The sequence below is a fragment of the Phyllostomus discolor genome, chromosome 7 (assembly GCF_004126475.2).
Source record: "Phyllostomus discolor isolate MPI-MPIP mPhyDis1 chromosome 7, mPhyDis1.pri.v3, whole genome shotgun sequence".
Taxonomy (NCBI): Eukaryota; Metazoa; Chordata; class Mammalia; order Chiroptera; family Phyllostomidae; genus Phyllostomus; species Phyllostomus discolor.
This window is the reverse complement of record NC_040909.2, coordinates 72366405-72381563: the sequence shown is the minus strand read 5'-3', so window position 1 is coordinate 72381563 and position 15159 is coordinate 72366405. Positions and strand designations below refer to the sequence as shown.

Below are 15159 nucleotides of genomic sequence, written 5' to 3'. Positions count from 1 at the left end.
CATATGGCAATGTTTAGAAATATTTTTGATTGTCACCTCTAGGGAGAGGTGCTACTGGCATCTAGTGGGTAGAGGACAGGGATGTTGCTATATGTCCTACAACAAAGAGATATTCAATCCAAAATGTCAATAGTGCTGAGGCTGAGAAATCCTGACCTAGATGATGGTTACATAAGGGTGTACTTATGTAAAGTTCATTAATCTGTACACTTAATATATGTACAATTTACTATAAGTTAAAACTCAAATTTAAAAAAGTTAAAAGCAATCCAGGATGTCACAAAGAAACAACTATAGCTCCTCACGGAAATTCAGCAAACTTATGTAGAAACTTCATTTCAATTTTATGGATAGTCTAACTTATTAAATAGTCCCAATGATCTGAAATTACATTAAGTGAAGAAGAACAGAACTCTCTATGTACAGCTCCCATTAAATGCAAAGCAGAATCTATACTTTTCTACACAGCAGACAATGTATAAATTAGTACCCAGTTATCACTAGAAATGGTTATTTGTAGAAACAGAATAAAGGTATATGGTAAAGTCCACACATCTGGGATTCTCTTGGGGCCATCAAAAGACAGAGAAAAATATCTATGTGCTTTTAAACAATCATCTAATTTTGGTTCCAAGGATAACAGCTTCTTACCATTAATTATCAACAAGTATTAAGAAATCTAGTCCCTGAAATCTCTTTATCATCTCACCCTGACATAAAAGTTTTACAAGGGTGAGGGGAGGCATAGGTTGCATCATTCTTTCCATGTCTTTCACAGAAGGAACAGCCATAAGAGCCTGTCCTGATTTAGCCATATGGCCCCAGAAGGGTTTTAGGTGCTGGGTTATAAGGAACTGTAGAACAGCATCACAAACTTGTGTTCTAGTGCTTGAGCAAATACTGTTCAGTTGGTGTCAGAGGTGACAAATGAGGATGTACCAGAGAACAAGGTATTCTCTACTTTGCTGTTGTGCTACATGTATGCTGTCCAACAAGGACCTGAAAGAGTCAAACTAAACTGCTGGGCAGCTTTGCATGAAATTACACTGTCCAACATTAAAATACTAAAGCACTTAAAAATGACTTTACAATTCACAATAAAATTAAATAATAAGGAGAAATTGAGCACTCCAAAACCAAATATGTTACCTACCTTTAATAATCATTGAAATAACTCAAGTAAAATATCACAGTTGGTCAATAGAGCATATTACTCACATTTTGCAAATGATTTCCCACAGAAATAGCTAGAATCTAATCAACTGGATTAGAATCAAGGTAATATATTCTATGCATGCATAATCTTGAGTGCTTCCAACTTCATTGTGAATGGACACTGCAAAACCCACTCAATCATACTATAAACTGACTCATCCCATATAGTGATGTCTAAATTCTTGAGCTGATCAAGGTAACATTCAGGAACCAGCTCAGATAGTGGTGGGTAATCAGTGACTCACACTTATTGTACTAAATGCTAAACCCTGACTCAGACTGAACCCTGTTAGTTGCTGACTGACACTATATGTAGTTGAATAGAAGCTCACATTGTGAGTCACCTGGTAGTGCACTGAAAACCAATCCACAATATTACCAATTGGATTCACATTAATATTATTTTTGGGCCTAATTTAACACATGTGGCTTCAAAACTCAAGTCTGCTGATCAGGATTAGGAGCATGCTAAAAAGCCACTCCCTGCTTAATGCCCTATATTTCTGTCTAAGAACATCTGGTATGTATACAGAGATGCAAAGTCAAGAATAAGATACCAGTTCATGCACAGGAGAGAACCAAGGCTCCCTTCTTCAAGGATGCAGGCACAGTTTTTAGAAATGCCTTCCCTGGAAGACACTATTCTTATAAATAACTTAGCAAGGCCAAATGCTCACTTGAAAGGTTCTGCCATGTAATTCCTAAACTGCTCATGTGAGGGCTGGACCTTTGAGCCACCCGCTGCATCTGTCTGTGTTAGGTGAATGTCACTGCCACCTGTAGGAGTGAAAGAACACTAGGATGATAGAAACCACCATTTGAGCACTTGAAATGAAGCCAATAGACAGGTTATTGCTCTAAAATAAGAAAGTTTTTTTCTCTTTCACTCCTGCTAGTTCACAAAATCTGAAATAATAAAATCTCTGTGTAATTTTGAAGGACTTTCCTAAATAGCTCTTACGCAGGAAAGACCTTCAAGACCAGCAGGAAGGAGATTGTTAAAATTTAAGAACAGCTCAAAAATGATTTCTAATGTAAAACTGCTACAAAGATTTAATAGAACATGCAGCCTAATGGGACCTTATATTCTAATCCTGGCTCTGCCTCTAGCTTGATCTGTGACCTTACCTCACCTTAGGCAAGTTACATGGTCATATCTTCTACAGTGAGGGACTATGATGAAGCTGTGGGACAAGATTAGCGAGCCACATCACTGCCTGGTCTTTCATGTGTTGGAGATAACACATGCTTGTTTATTTTTCTCTATATAATAACTCTAGTTTCCTATTTGTTAAAGGTTCATAAATCTGTAGGAAATCTTTAATGTGGTGTTGGAAAGCCCTGGGAAGTGACTCAGAAGACCTAATTCTAATGTTATTTTAGCCCCTATTTATCTGGAGATCTCTGGCCTGGGCCCTTAACCTCTCTGAATGTTTCCTCATGTGTAAAGTGACAGAGGTGGAAAAAGTAATCTCATGTTTACCTTGGTACATTTACACAGTGGAATTCTATGCAGCAGAAAGAAAGAAGGAGCCCCTACCCTTTGCAACAGCTTGGATGGAGCTGGAAAGCATTATGCTAAGTGAAATAAGCCAGGCAGTGAAAGACAAATACCATATGATCTCACTTTTAACAGGAACCTAAACAACAAAACAAAGAAACAAGCAAAATATAACCAGAGACACTGAAATAGAGGACAGGCTGACAGTGACCAGAGGGGAGAGAAGAGGGAATTTCAGGGGACAATGGGAAGTGTTTACAGGAACAAATTTAAAGAACACATGGACAAAAACTAGGGGGAGGGTGGTAATGGGAGGGAAGTGTGGAGGGTTGGGAGGGTGAGCCGGGTTGGGAGTAAAAGGGAGAAAACCGTACTTGAACAATGATTAAAATAAAATTAAAAAAAAAGAATATCTTTGCTAAAATGTTTGAAATGCTCTTAGAGATGTTAGCATTTCTAGCTTCAAAGCTGTTTCCACAATAAGATTGACTCAGTACACTATTTAATGCAGACATTGTTTTTTATATACCATGACCTAATGTATGTTTTTCATGCATATCTGTTTTTCAAAGTGAAATATGTTAAAAGTTACAGCTAATTGTCTTAAAATGATTTTTAAAACTTGTATGTAAATATTTCATAATTATTTGAAATAAAAGGGTCCAGGAGATGTAGAAATGCATTGTATTTAAATTTATTTTTATTTAATAGTTTTATTGTATTGTTTTCATTACCATTTAGTCCTCTTACACCCTTACCCCATGCCCACCAGCTCCCTCCCCTCCAATCACCACACTGTTGCCCATGTCCATAAGTATTGTATTTAAATTTACATATTGACATAGAAGACATTTACTGTTTTCCTAGTATTCATTATGTATACTCTTTACAGTATACAAAATGTGTACTTTTCCTTATCTTTTTATATTTTGAAGTTTACTATGCTAATTTAGATTAACATAAAATCAATAGTATTCATAGCTTTTGTTTGTTATATGCCAGAGCTATACTATATTAATTTACTGAATGCTGGTGACTACCCTATGAGGTAGGTACTTCTATTATCCCCAATATGTGGATGATAGAACTATGGCACCAAGAAGTTAAGTAACTTGCCTAAGGTCACACAGCTAGGCTGGGATTTGAAACCAGACAATTACAAAGCCCAGGATTCCTACCCACTAGGCAATATTGCCTCTCATATGAGTTCCTGATTTCTGATACAAAAGATGCCACTTGATGAACAGAAGATAAACAGGATGGCGCCCATTAGAAAATTAGGTTATGAGCAAAAGAAAAAAAAGAATTTACAGACAGAGCCATTTTATTACAAATTTCCTTGCCAAGTCTGGGGAAGAAGTCAGACTGTTTTGTGAGCTTGGACCCTTACATAGTTAATGGATTCCACAATCTGGAACCACTAGAAGTGAAATGAAGACTGTAGGATCTGTGCTCCAGGGGAGTGTTGACCCAACAAGGATGGCTGAAGAATAGTGCAGGAGCTCCCTGCTTCCCATGCTCTCAGGGCAATGAGAAAACCCCATGGACAAGAGACTGTTTCTGCTAGCCAGTGGGTAAGAAGAGTTCCACCTGCACCCAACGTACCGGCTGCAGTGGGGTGGACAGAGAGCGACTGGCCTCTGCCAGATTCTGAGAAGCAAGGGATATGGGAGACATTTTCCCTCTAGCACTCTCCTCCCTGATAGAAACTATACTCGCAGTCCATCTTCCACCCTATTTGCCACAGGTGGCGAGGATGCGGCAGCAGCATCCTGGGATCCCAGTAAGCGCCCACTCTCTTAGCTGCCAGCACTTTTTGGGCCGTATCCTGCCCACTGCTAGGGTTGCTCGAGGGCTCTGGCTACTGGCCTGGGTTTTCCTTGGACGCTGCCAAGTCCAGGAGGCTCGCCACTTTGTAAGCCAGTCCCTGGGCTCTGCCTCTCCCGAGGCCTTTCCCCTGCCCACTCCTCCAGAGGCAGGATGGGCAGGTAGCAGAGCACATAGATTCCCCAGTTCCCACTCCTTCCCGCCCACTCCCCCGAGTGTGCAAGGGCAGCTGGCAAACAGAAGTTCCACTGCAAACGCCCACCCCTCCCCGAGCACTGCCTCTTCCCGAGCCTCACTCCAGGCCAGTTCCCCAGCAAAAAGAGCAGGGGAAGTCCCCCACCCCCCGCCCCCCATACCCACCCCAAGAGCCCACTTCCTTCTCTGACCACCCCTCTCCCTCACCTACCCACTTTCTCCTTCAATTTTCCACAGCCTGCTCGCCCAGACTCCTCCCAAGTTCCTGAGAGCAACTTGGGCAGTGAGGAAGAGTCAATTACCCAGCCTTGTTCAAGAAAAATACCTGCGACGTCCGCTCCTAAAAAGCCTAGCGCGGATTCAAGAGAGTAAATGCTGAAACCGAGTCAGACCCACCTGGGTCCGTGTGCAGGAGCCCTTTCCTGGCCCTGCTGTCCGGGTTCTTGTCCCAAGTTGTGTTTCCCCTGAAGGGAGGTTCTGTGATTCAGGGAATGTCTCCTCTTCCTTTCCACCTGCCTGCTGCGGGGACCAGCTCCTTCCTGGTCCTTCTCAATATCCAGTGGGAATGCCCACGTTTCCACCTGCCTGATTTCCCAGATATACTACGGGTGTCAATATGCATTTTAAGCTTTTAAGCGCTAGGCTCCTGCGTCCCGCACCCACTCACTGACACCAGGCTATAGAAGCTGACGCCCTGGTGGGCAGGATAGAAATCGATTCTGGTGGCTAAATGCGCCCCCTGCCCCCCCACCTTGAGACACGGTCACACCTCCAAAATACGCACTGACCATTGCACCGGGTTGGATCCGTGGAATAGGCGACCCACCCGCACACGCTCCCACCACTACTCCCACCACTACGGTGAGGAAGAGCAAGCCAGCTTTTGCCCAGCATGCGCTCCCGGCTTAGCCAGAGCCACTTCCCAGTCCAAGGTCTTAGGAGAGTGCGAGAGGAAGAAGAGAGGTTTAGGAAGCAGGGTACTCACCATTCCACTGTTTGACTGGAGAGCCGGAGGGGAAGCTCCTCCCGTGTCGCTGTGGTACGCTGTGCGCATGCGTCCCTTGTGTACTTTATTTATTTTTATTTTATTTTAAATTTTAATACCAAGTGATGTACTTTCACGTTCGTGATTGCTCTCTCCAACTTTCCTTTTCCTCTGGCTCTGGGTCTTTCCTCTCACACTCCTCTCCTTTTCTCTCACTTCCTGTGCTGTGTGCCTCCACCCTCTAGTCCTTCCCCAGACGAGCAATCCCAAGTCCCACCTGGCTCTGGCAGCCACGGGCTTCCCTGAGGTGGGTCACCAGAGGCCCCACGCGGGCACCAACCTGAACCCGGACCTTAGCCTCCTTCCTTTAGCCTGGAAAGTGCCGAGATTGTGGGTGCAAAGCAAGGCAAGAGCTGAGGGTGTTTGCAGGGTCCTCCTCTGCTGTATCCACGCTTCCGCGCTCGGACCGCAGCCAGACTCAACTGTGGGAATGCGTGCTCAAACCTTGTGAATGAAGGGGGCAGAGGGAGGTGCGTGTGTTGGGGGTACACGGTGCATGGAGAGGTTGCTCAGTCCCTGGAGATTCTTGCCGCGGACTGCCCTGCCTTTGCAGGGCAGCCTCCTCACCTTCTTCCTTTCCCCAGGGTGTTTCTTGAACCTCTGCCCCTATCCAACACCGGTTCCGCCTCCATCTAGGGTTGTCCCATCTGCACTAGGAAGGGAGGTCCTTCCCCACTCTGACCTGCGGGAGCCAAAGGCTTCACCTGGTTTGGGGAGTAGGGTTGGGTTGGGTTGGGTGGCAAAGTCTAACTCCAAACTCCGGATCCTTCTGAGACCCTTGGCAGCTGCCCTCCCTCTGTCAGGGCTTCTGGATATATCGGGATAAGGAGGAAGGCCTGGAGAGTGGAGGAAGAACTTTGTCGCTAGGCCTGTGCACAAGGATCGAATTGCCGAATTGCCGAGTCTCCCTATAGTCCTCAGGGTGCTTTCAGGCACGGTTGCACTGCCGGGCTGTGCGCCTGAGCTCAGAGGGCTAAACTGAAGTTGGAAGCAGGTCCGACACAGAAATAATATCACGTCATTTCCTCCCTGGCCTCTCCAGCCGGCAGTCACAGGGGTTAGGGGGCAGAGGAGTGGGCGCGGGAGGAGGGATCGGAGGCGCAGCTGAGGAAGGTTGGAAGGAGTGGGAGGAGAGCAATGCGTTAAGATCCTGTGTCTGAGAGCAGCTTCAAGAAGGACAAGGGCTTCCTCTCTATTCCTTGAACCCTGGAAGAAAACAGCCCACGAAAAAAGTGGCTTGGAGGGTTTCCTGAGGGGGAAGTATCAGGAGAGTCGCCAGCGCCTTTTCCTTGAACTTGCTCAACATTGTCTCTACTTTCCCACCTCTCCTAGCTGGCCGGAGTCCCTGTTGGCGCCGCGTGGAGTGGCTCAGTCCAGGTTAGGAAGGAGTTGGGGATGCAGGCGTCCTGGTGTGGCCAGAGCTGGGCACGGTGGAGACAACGGTACTCACGGGTGTGAACCAGCGCTGACCGGTGCTGGCGTCCTCTTCCTGGGGCAGGCGTTTCCCCTGGGCTTCGTCCAGGCAATGTCAGAGTTGCCTGGAGCAGGAGCGAGAGGCGGCCTGGCCACTCCTCGTTCCCACCCAATAGCCCAGTCCCTGGCCGGGCAGGAAGCGGGCGGGAGAAGTCCAAGCGTTTCTGGGGAGTCTCAGGAGGGGGTCTCCGGAGAAGGTGAGAGAAGAACTGCATGAGGCTGTAGAGGGTGCTAGAAAGGAGGGTGACAAGCTTCTGGGCAAAAGGCAAATCTGGGATCTGTGCAGAGCAAGTAAAGGGCAGGGCGAGAGTGGAAGGAGAGAAATAAAACCAGCATACCGTTACTGATGAGCCCAGCTACAAAGTGAAGAAAATGTGCACTTAGTGCCATTTACTACAGCATTACTATGGTGATGTAAGAGGTCGGTGAGAGGAAAAGGAAAGGCCTTTGGTTAGATTTTCTCCCCCTAACTTTCCCTCTTTCCTTCCCTTTCTTCCCTCTTCCTCCACTTTTCTTTCTCCCTCTTCCCCTCTTTCTAAAATCCTTGCTATTCAAAGTGCAGTCCTTGGAGCACCAGCTTTGCTGACTAGAAGTTGCTAGAAATGCATAACTGTGGGCCCTGCCAGACCTACTGCATCAGAATCTGAATGTTAATGTTCTCAGGGGATTCTTTTGCATGGTAAAAATGTGAAGTGCAGTGTATAGAAGGACCTGTGTGCACATCTCTTGATTCTTTAGAATTTGAATGAAAATCTCCTGGTATACTTTTGCAACTCACGTTCTTCCTCTCTTATCTCTCATCGTCTCTTTTACCACCCTCCAAGTACCTAGAGCTCTGCCTGCCTGAGGCATAGAAGGTGGACTTGGTTACCAGTTTCCATTGGGATAGATATCTGGGAGACTTAGGTGGTGGGAGACGACTGAAGTATCACAGACCCACCTCATACTGGGGGGAGGAAGGATCTGGCTAAACTGACTTTAGTTGTGCTGGATGGGGTCAGTGAGATGGAAGAACAGACCTGTGTTGGGACTCTGAAGTGCACACTCTGCAGGCCTCTTTCCCCACACTCTCTGTGTCCATCTTATTCTCAGGATAATAACCCGTTCCACCTTCCACTTGTTGCTTAGGAAACCTAAGCATTCAGGGTGAAGGTAAAATCCTTTCTTTCTTTTTTTTTCTTGGAAAGTAGAGGAAAGCATTAATTTAAATGTTAGAAGTCTAGGGTACTAAATTCAGACTTGCAACTGATTTGACAGCTAACCTTGGGAAAATCACTTTACTCTTTGAGATTATGTGGTTCGTTTATAAAGTAAAAGATTAAACCTAAAGGCCTTTTAAAGTCGCCTACCTTCTTCAGGCTCTTCTTGAGAAGCTCAGACTTTCTTGGTCCACTAACATTTAATGAAGTTTTAAACTGGAATCTAACTCAGCCAATACAAACAGCCCCCTCAAGCAAAACAAAAAAGACACTTTCATCTGACTGTGAAAAGCAAGAGTAGCTGTTGCCAAGAAAATGAAGGTGGAGGCGGGAAGGAGTGAAAAAAAGTGACAGAACGGAGGTGCATGCAAGGGGGTGAGGCGTGGCGTGGCGCGGGTCTGCGGGACACGGCAACCTCTCTCCAGGGTCCTGAAGACGGGCAGGCCGCGGGAGGCCTGGTGGGCTTGGCGTGCTTCCATCACTCTGCAGTCGCCAGGTCCCTGGTGTTTTCTGTCCGTGGTGAAAGTCTGTGGGAAGCGATTGTCAAGAGAGAGGGAAGAAACCTAGCAACCCATTCTCATTCATGAGGGCCTTTCTGGGAAGCTGCTGAGCCCGTTGGCTAATTTGTGTTTCTTTCCTTTGTGTGCGCCTGGGGAGAGAGTAGAGCTTGATTTGTACTTCCGAGTAAGTTCACACTTTCATTTCTCCTCATCACTTCATCATTTTCCTCGTATTTTTATTATTTTCGCCCCCTCTCCCACTTTCTGGAACTGGAACTTTTATTTTAGCGCTGGGAGCTCAGGAGGCTTCTGGAGAAGCGCCAATAGCTCACTCGAGGGGGGTGGGAACGTGAGCGATTTGGAAAATGCTCAGAGCAAGCCTTAGTGCCCAGGATGTGCCCCTTGACTGGGGTTTGGGGCGAGGACTCTGCCGACGCCAAGCGAACTTGGCCGCCCTGGGAGGTGCTAGACCTGGGTGGGTCAAGGCTAACCTGGTGCACACCTGCGGGGCGGGCCAGAGGCGGTGGTCGTGTGTGCCTCGAGCACGGTGCCATGCGGCCTCAGGAACCCTAGCCATGTGGGCACTGGTGCCCCCAACTCTATGCTACGAAGGTTAAGAGAGAACTGACACAGTGCCCCGCAACTCAGAGCTAGACTAAGCCCACCCAGACCAGCCTCAGGAAAGGGCTTGAAAGAAGTGAAAAAGGCTGAAAGTAAGCAGGCACACTCTGAAACCTTCATGGGCCTTTCGTGGGTCCCAGAATTTCATATCCAGCTGTTTTTGAAATGGTTTTGTGAGAGTGTGTGAACCTACAATCGGACTCTTCTCTTTTTCTCCTCTCACCCCAGTCCTTCTTTCCAAGATACTTGCACTCCCCTTCCTGGGGCATGCTTCATTAGGTATTTGCTTTGGTCCTGTGCTTCAAGACACAGACGCTTCTGAAGGAAACAAAGGAAATGGTCAGGCCGAATTAAAGTCCCAGACTCATTCCCAGAAACACAAAGCCTGAGCTCCTTTGATCTTCTGGAGAACATTCTCCTTTTACCCTTCCCTAGATCCATGGTTTCCCTCCAGATCAGTAGTCTCCCCTCAACTCTGGCTGTTATTAGTGAGAGTGTGGAAGCATGATATATGGAGAGTGCTAGAATCCATTTACTTCCTTTGGCCATTCTGGCAAGGGTAGAACTACACAGTATCAATGTAGCCACAAAATTCGATCTGAGCAAACTTATCTGAGAAACGACCTTCAGCTTCTGGCTGTGCTGATCACTCCAGAAAGTCCTTTCTTTAGGCCTTTAGATTCTAGATGGCAGTCTGAGGGTTTCAAGAATATTAGCCAAAAGATGGAATCATCTTGGAATCTGTATTTCTGAAAGCACTGCTGCTTAGAAATTATATGACTTAGGGAGTACTTTATTCTGATGGAATATCCATTTCTCATTATCAATCACATTAGCAACTGAATTATGCAGAAGAGGAAAATCACAATACTTTAAGTCAATATAAATGAAATCTCACCCCTTAAAAGGCAAATTGAAAAATTGTATTACCTCTAAATAGTACCATTTCATAAAGGAAACATCTTTTGTGGGGTAGGGTGGGCCCCTAATCTAGTATGACTGGCATTCTTATAAAAAGAGGAAGTTTAAACACAGACATGTACACAGGAAGAATGCCATGTGGAAGATGAAGGCAGAAATCAAAGTGATGCATCTATAGGCTAAGGGATGCCAAGATTGCCAGCAACACCATAGGTAGGAAGAGGCATGGAATAGATTCTCCCTCAGAAAGTATTTGGTCACAAGACTGAAAGTGGAAATCCCAAATGAGTTTTCAACATGCTGTCTTGCTCTACAGATTTTAGACTTGCCAGCCTACACCTGTATGCTATTATTCTGGTCTTCTAGAGTACCTCAACCAATATACCCTAATATAGGTTTTATTATCTTTTATCTGGTCTATTGGAATAGCCCCATAACTGGTATTTATTCTTCTTTGCCTCATTCTCTCTTCTAGTATAGTCTAAATACTGAAGCCAGAGTTATCCTTCAAATGTAGGCCGGATGTTGTCACTCTTCAACTTCAAACTTTCTATTGGTTTCTTATTTCAGAATAAAATCCAAAGTCTTTACACTAGCCTTTGCACTGTGTGAATGGTTCCACACTATCGCTAAGATTTCCTTTTACTCTATAACTATCTCCACAACATTGGTTTTCCTAGCATTTGTTGTCATCTGACATATGATATATATTCATTTGTTTATTGTATGCTTTTGTTCATTGCTATATCAGTAATGACTAGAAGAGTGCTTAGCCCTTAAAAAGTACTTAATAAATATTTGTTGGACAGATCAATTAACAAACAAACTATTATTCAGCCATGAAAGGAATGGAATTCGGATACATGCTACGACATGAATGGATCTTGAAAACATTATACTAAGTGAAAAAGGCCAGACACAAAAGGACAAATTTTGTATGATTTTATTTATATGTGGCACCAAAATTAGGCAAAGTCATACAGGTAGAAAGTGATTACCAAGGTCTGGGGGAGAGGATAATGGGGAGTTATTGTTTAATGCACATAGAATGCTTGGATTGATGAAAAAGCTCTTGGAAATAGATTGTGATACTTACATAACCTTGTGAATTATTTAATAGCACTGAATTATACACTTAAAGATGGTTAAAATGGTAAATTTATTATTATTTAATATGACACTAAAACTTTTCTAAGTGTGACCTGTGCAACTTGTTACAATGTTAGTGACTACATTCCTTATACAACCCCCATAATTATTTGTTTTATAACTGAAAGTTTGTGGCTTTTATTCTCTTTCACACTTTCCACTAATTCTCCATCCATTCCCCTCTGGCAACCATGGAATTCATTCTCCATATTTAGTCTCTTTCTGTTTTGTTTGTTTGTTCATTGTATTTTTTAGAGCACATATATAATGAAATCATATGGATCTCTAAGTCCATCCATGTTGTTGCAAATAGCAAAATTTTTATTATTTTCCTTTTTATTTTTTATTTTGACACAAATACAGATGTCCCCATTGCCCTACCCCCAACTTTGCCTGCCTCCACCCACAACCAGTACCCCCCCTCCCCTCTGGCATCACCACACTGTTATCTGTATCTATGAGTTATGCATATATATTATGTGCTTTGGCAATCCCCTCAACTTTTTTATCCTGTACCCCTCTTCCCTTCTGACAGCTGTCTATTCCATGTATCAGTGCCTCTGTTTCTATTTTGCTTCTCTGTTTATTTTGTTCACTAATTCGCATATGAGTGAGATCATAATGGTATTTGTCTTTCTCTGAATGGCTGATTTTACTAGCATAATAGTCTCCAGGTCCATGACACTGTCACAAAGGTAAGATTTCCTTCTGTTTTTTTTTTTTGTTGTTGTTGTTTTGTTTACAGCCACTAGTATTCCATTGTGTAAATGTACCACAGTTTATTTATTTATTTTTATCCACTCATCTACTGATGAGCATTTGGGTTCTTTCCAGGTCTTTGCTATTGTAAATAATGCTGCTATGAACATAGAGGTGCATATATTCTTTTGAATTGGTGTTTCGGACTTTTTAGGATATATTCCCAAAAATGGGTTAGCTAGATCAAAGGCAATTTCATTTCTAATTTTTGGGATAACTTCATATTGTTTTCCACAGTGGCTGCACCAGAATGCATTCCCACCAACAGTGCACTAGGGTTCCCTTTTCTCCACATCCTCACTAGCCACTTGTTTGTTGATTTGTTGATGGCAGCCATTATGGCAGGTGTGAGGTGATATCTCATTGTGGTTTTAATTTACATCTCTCTAATAGCTAGTGACTTGAGCATGTTTTCATATGTCTGTTGGCTCTCTATTCTGTTCCACTGATCTATATGCCTGTTCTTGTGCTAGTGCCAGACTGCTTTGCTTACAATGGCTTTGTAGTATAGTTTGTTATCAGGTATTATGATCCCTCTAACTTTTTCTTCTTCTCAAGATTGCTGATGCTATTCAGGGTCTTTAATGGTTTCATATATTTTTTGAATATTTTTCTAGATCTATAAATATGCCATTCATATTTTAATAGAAATTGAATTTCTCAATTTAATAGAAATTGAGAAAATCTTACTCAGTTTCTTTCTTCAATGTCTACAGTTTTCTAAATACAGGTTTGTTTGTTTTTTACCTCCTTGGTTAAATATATTCTTAGGTACCTTATTTTTTTTTGTTACAATAGTAAATGGATTAGTTTCTTAGTTTCTCTTTCTGATAGTTCATGTTGGTGTATAGAAATGCACCAATTCCTGAACATTAATTTTGTATTCTATACTACTTTGCCAAATTTATTTATTAGCTGTAGTAGCTTTTTGGTGGGAGGCTTTAGGGTTTTGTATGTACCAATTATGTAATCTGTAATAATGACAGTTTTACTTTCTCCTTTAATATATGGATGCCTTTTATTCCTTTTCTTGTCCGCTTTGCTGTCACTAGGACTTCAGTATTATGTGAATAAGAGTGGTGAAAGCATCCATGGCAAGATTTCATATTTTTTATGCTGAGTAATATTCCATTCTATGGGATTATCCCATAGTAATATTCATGGGATTTATATATATCACATCTTCTTTATCCATTTATCTCTCAGTGGACACCTAGGCTATTGAAAATAATGCTGCAATACTATAGTGGTGCATATATCTTTTGAATTAGTGTTTTTTTTTCTTTGGATACATACCAGAAGTAGAATCATGTGGGTCATATGGTAGTTCTGTTTTGTTTGTTTTTTTTTGGAGGAAACTTCAAATCTGTTTTTTTTTTTTCTGTAATATTCTATATCTCTAGAGGTCATGAAGGGATTGTTACTGCATAAAATATTCAGAAAATTAAAAAAATTCCAAACTTATTTTGAAGCTCAGTGACATTTTTCTGGTACCTACAGTTCATAAAAATTGTATGTGGCCAAACTACAATATTACTTTTTATCATTGGAGTCTTTTCAATTAAAAGAGTTCAATATATACTTATCAAAACAAGTCATTCCTAGAAATAGCATGTAGTATCCTTACAAATCCCCTACTATACTTTACAGGCTTATCTTTATCATAAGACAATTTACTTTTTTTACTCCCATGTACAAACATTGAACAAAATATTCTCACATATGTTATTTCACTAATCATTACTCCCTGCCCTCTCCCAGCTTTAATAAGGAAATTGCAGATGAGGATGAAGTTAGATGATTTCTGTTAGAAAATGACTCCCAAACTAGGACTCCTGACTGTGATGCTTTATCACCTTCACATCTAGGAGACACGGTCATTATTTACTGGTGCAGAACTGTGATAACCATCGACAGTGATTCTGTTGATTATTTCTCTAATGTCTACACTAGTTTCTAGTTGTTATTAAGTACCCACATTTAGCTGTCCTTTAACCACATAATTCTTTATACCAAATTCTAATTTCTCATTCTTCTCATACTCAGAAATAATAAGAATTCCACAGCTAGTTATGCTGCCAAACCTCACTGAAGATTGACTTACTGACTTCAACCCTATAGGTACTAACTAGGTCAGGTAATTGCATGGCTGTGAATTCCCTACTTTCTTTAGTAAATGGGTAGTGCTCTGAGGTCTTAAAAGGATACTATAGCTTCTGTAATAGCCTGATTTACCTAAAACAAAGGAATAGTATTTTAGCACCACCAGAGCATTATTGATCATAAAGTCCTGACTTTTAGATAGTAAAGAACACACATCAAAGTGAAGGCTTTCAGAGAATATGCTCCATAATGTCAGACACCTTTTGTGAATTAAATCCATGAGTTCAAGAAGATTGCTACTGTATTCTGAAATGAAATGCAATGCAATTGAAATTCTATATAATTGCCAAATTTCTATTTAATTGCTTTTTTCAAGAAATATTGTAACCTTAGGGCAGCAAAGTTTCCAAAATAATTGACAGTCATGGTCTAATGTAATTGTAAATTGTACACCTATTTTCACTCATATACACTTCTCCTTTCTCTTAAGGATATAATATATATATCATTATATATATATATATATATAATATATATATATATATGTCCAGTAAGGTTCAGATTATAATATTTCATCCTAAGGATCTTCAAAGATTAATTTCAGTAAACTATAATAAATGAAAAACTCTTTCATCATAATTCTAAGAGCTG

At 42.3% G+C, this 15159-nt stretch overlaps 1 protein-coding gene across 1 annotated transcript in view; it reads right to left on the bottom strand.

Annotated features, from left to right (window-relative positions):
- The window catches only part of RGS20 (regulator of G protein signaling 20), an 88699-nt gene extending 81415 nt beyond the window's left edge, over positions 1 to 7284 (bottom strand). The window contains 1 exon segment of the mRNA XM_036031667.1: positions 7234 to 7284. The gene's annotated coding sequence lies outside the window, so the exon portion shown is untranslated.
- Between the last annotated feature and the right edge of the window lie 7875 nt (positions 7285 to 15159).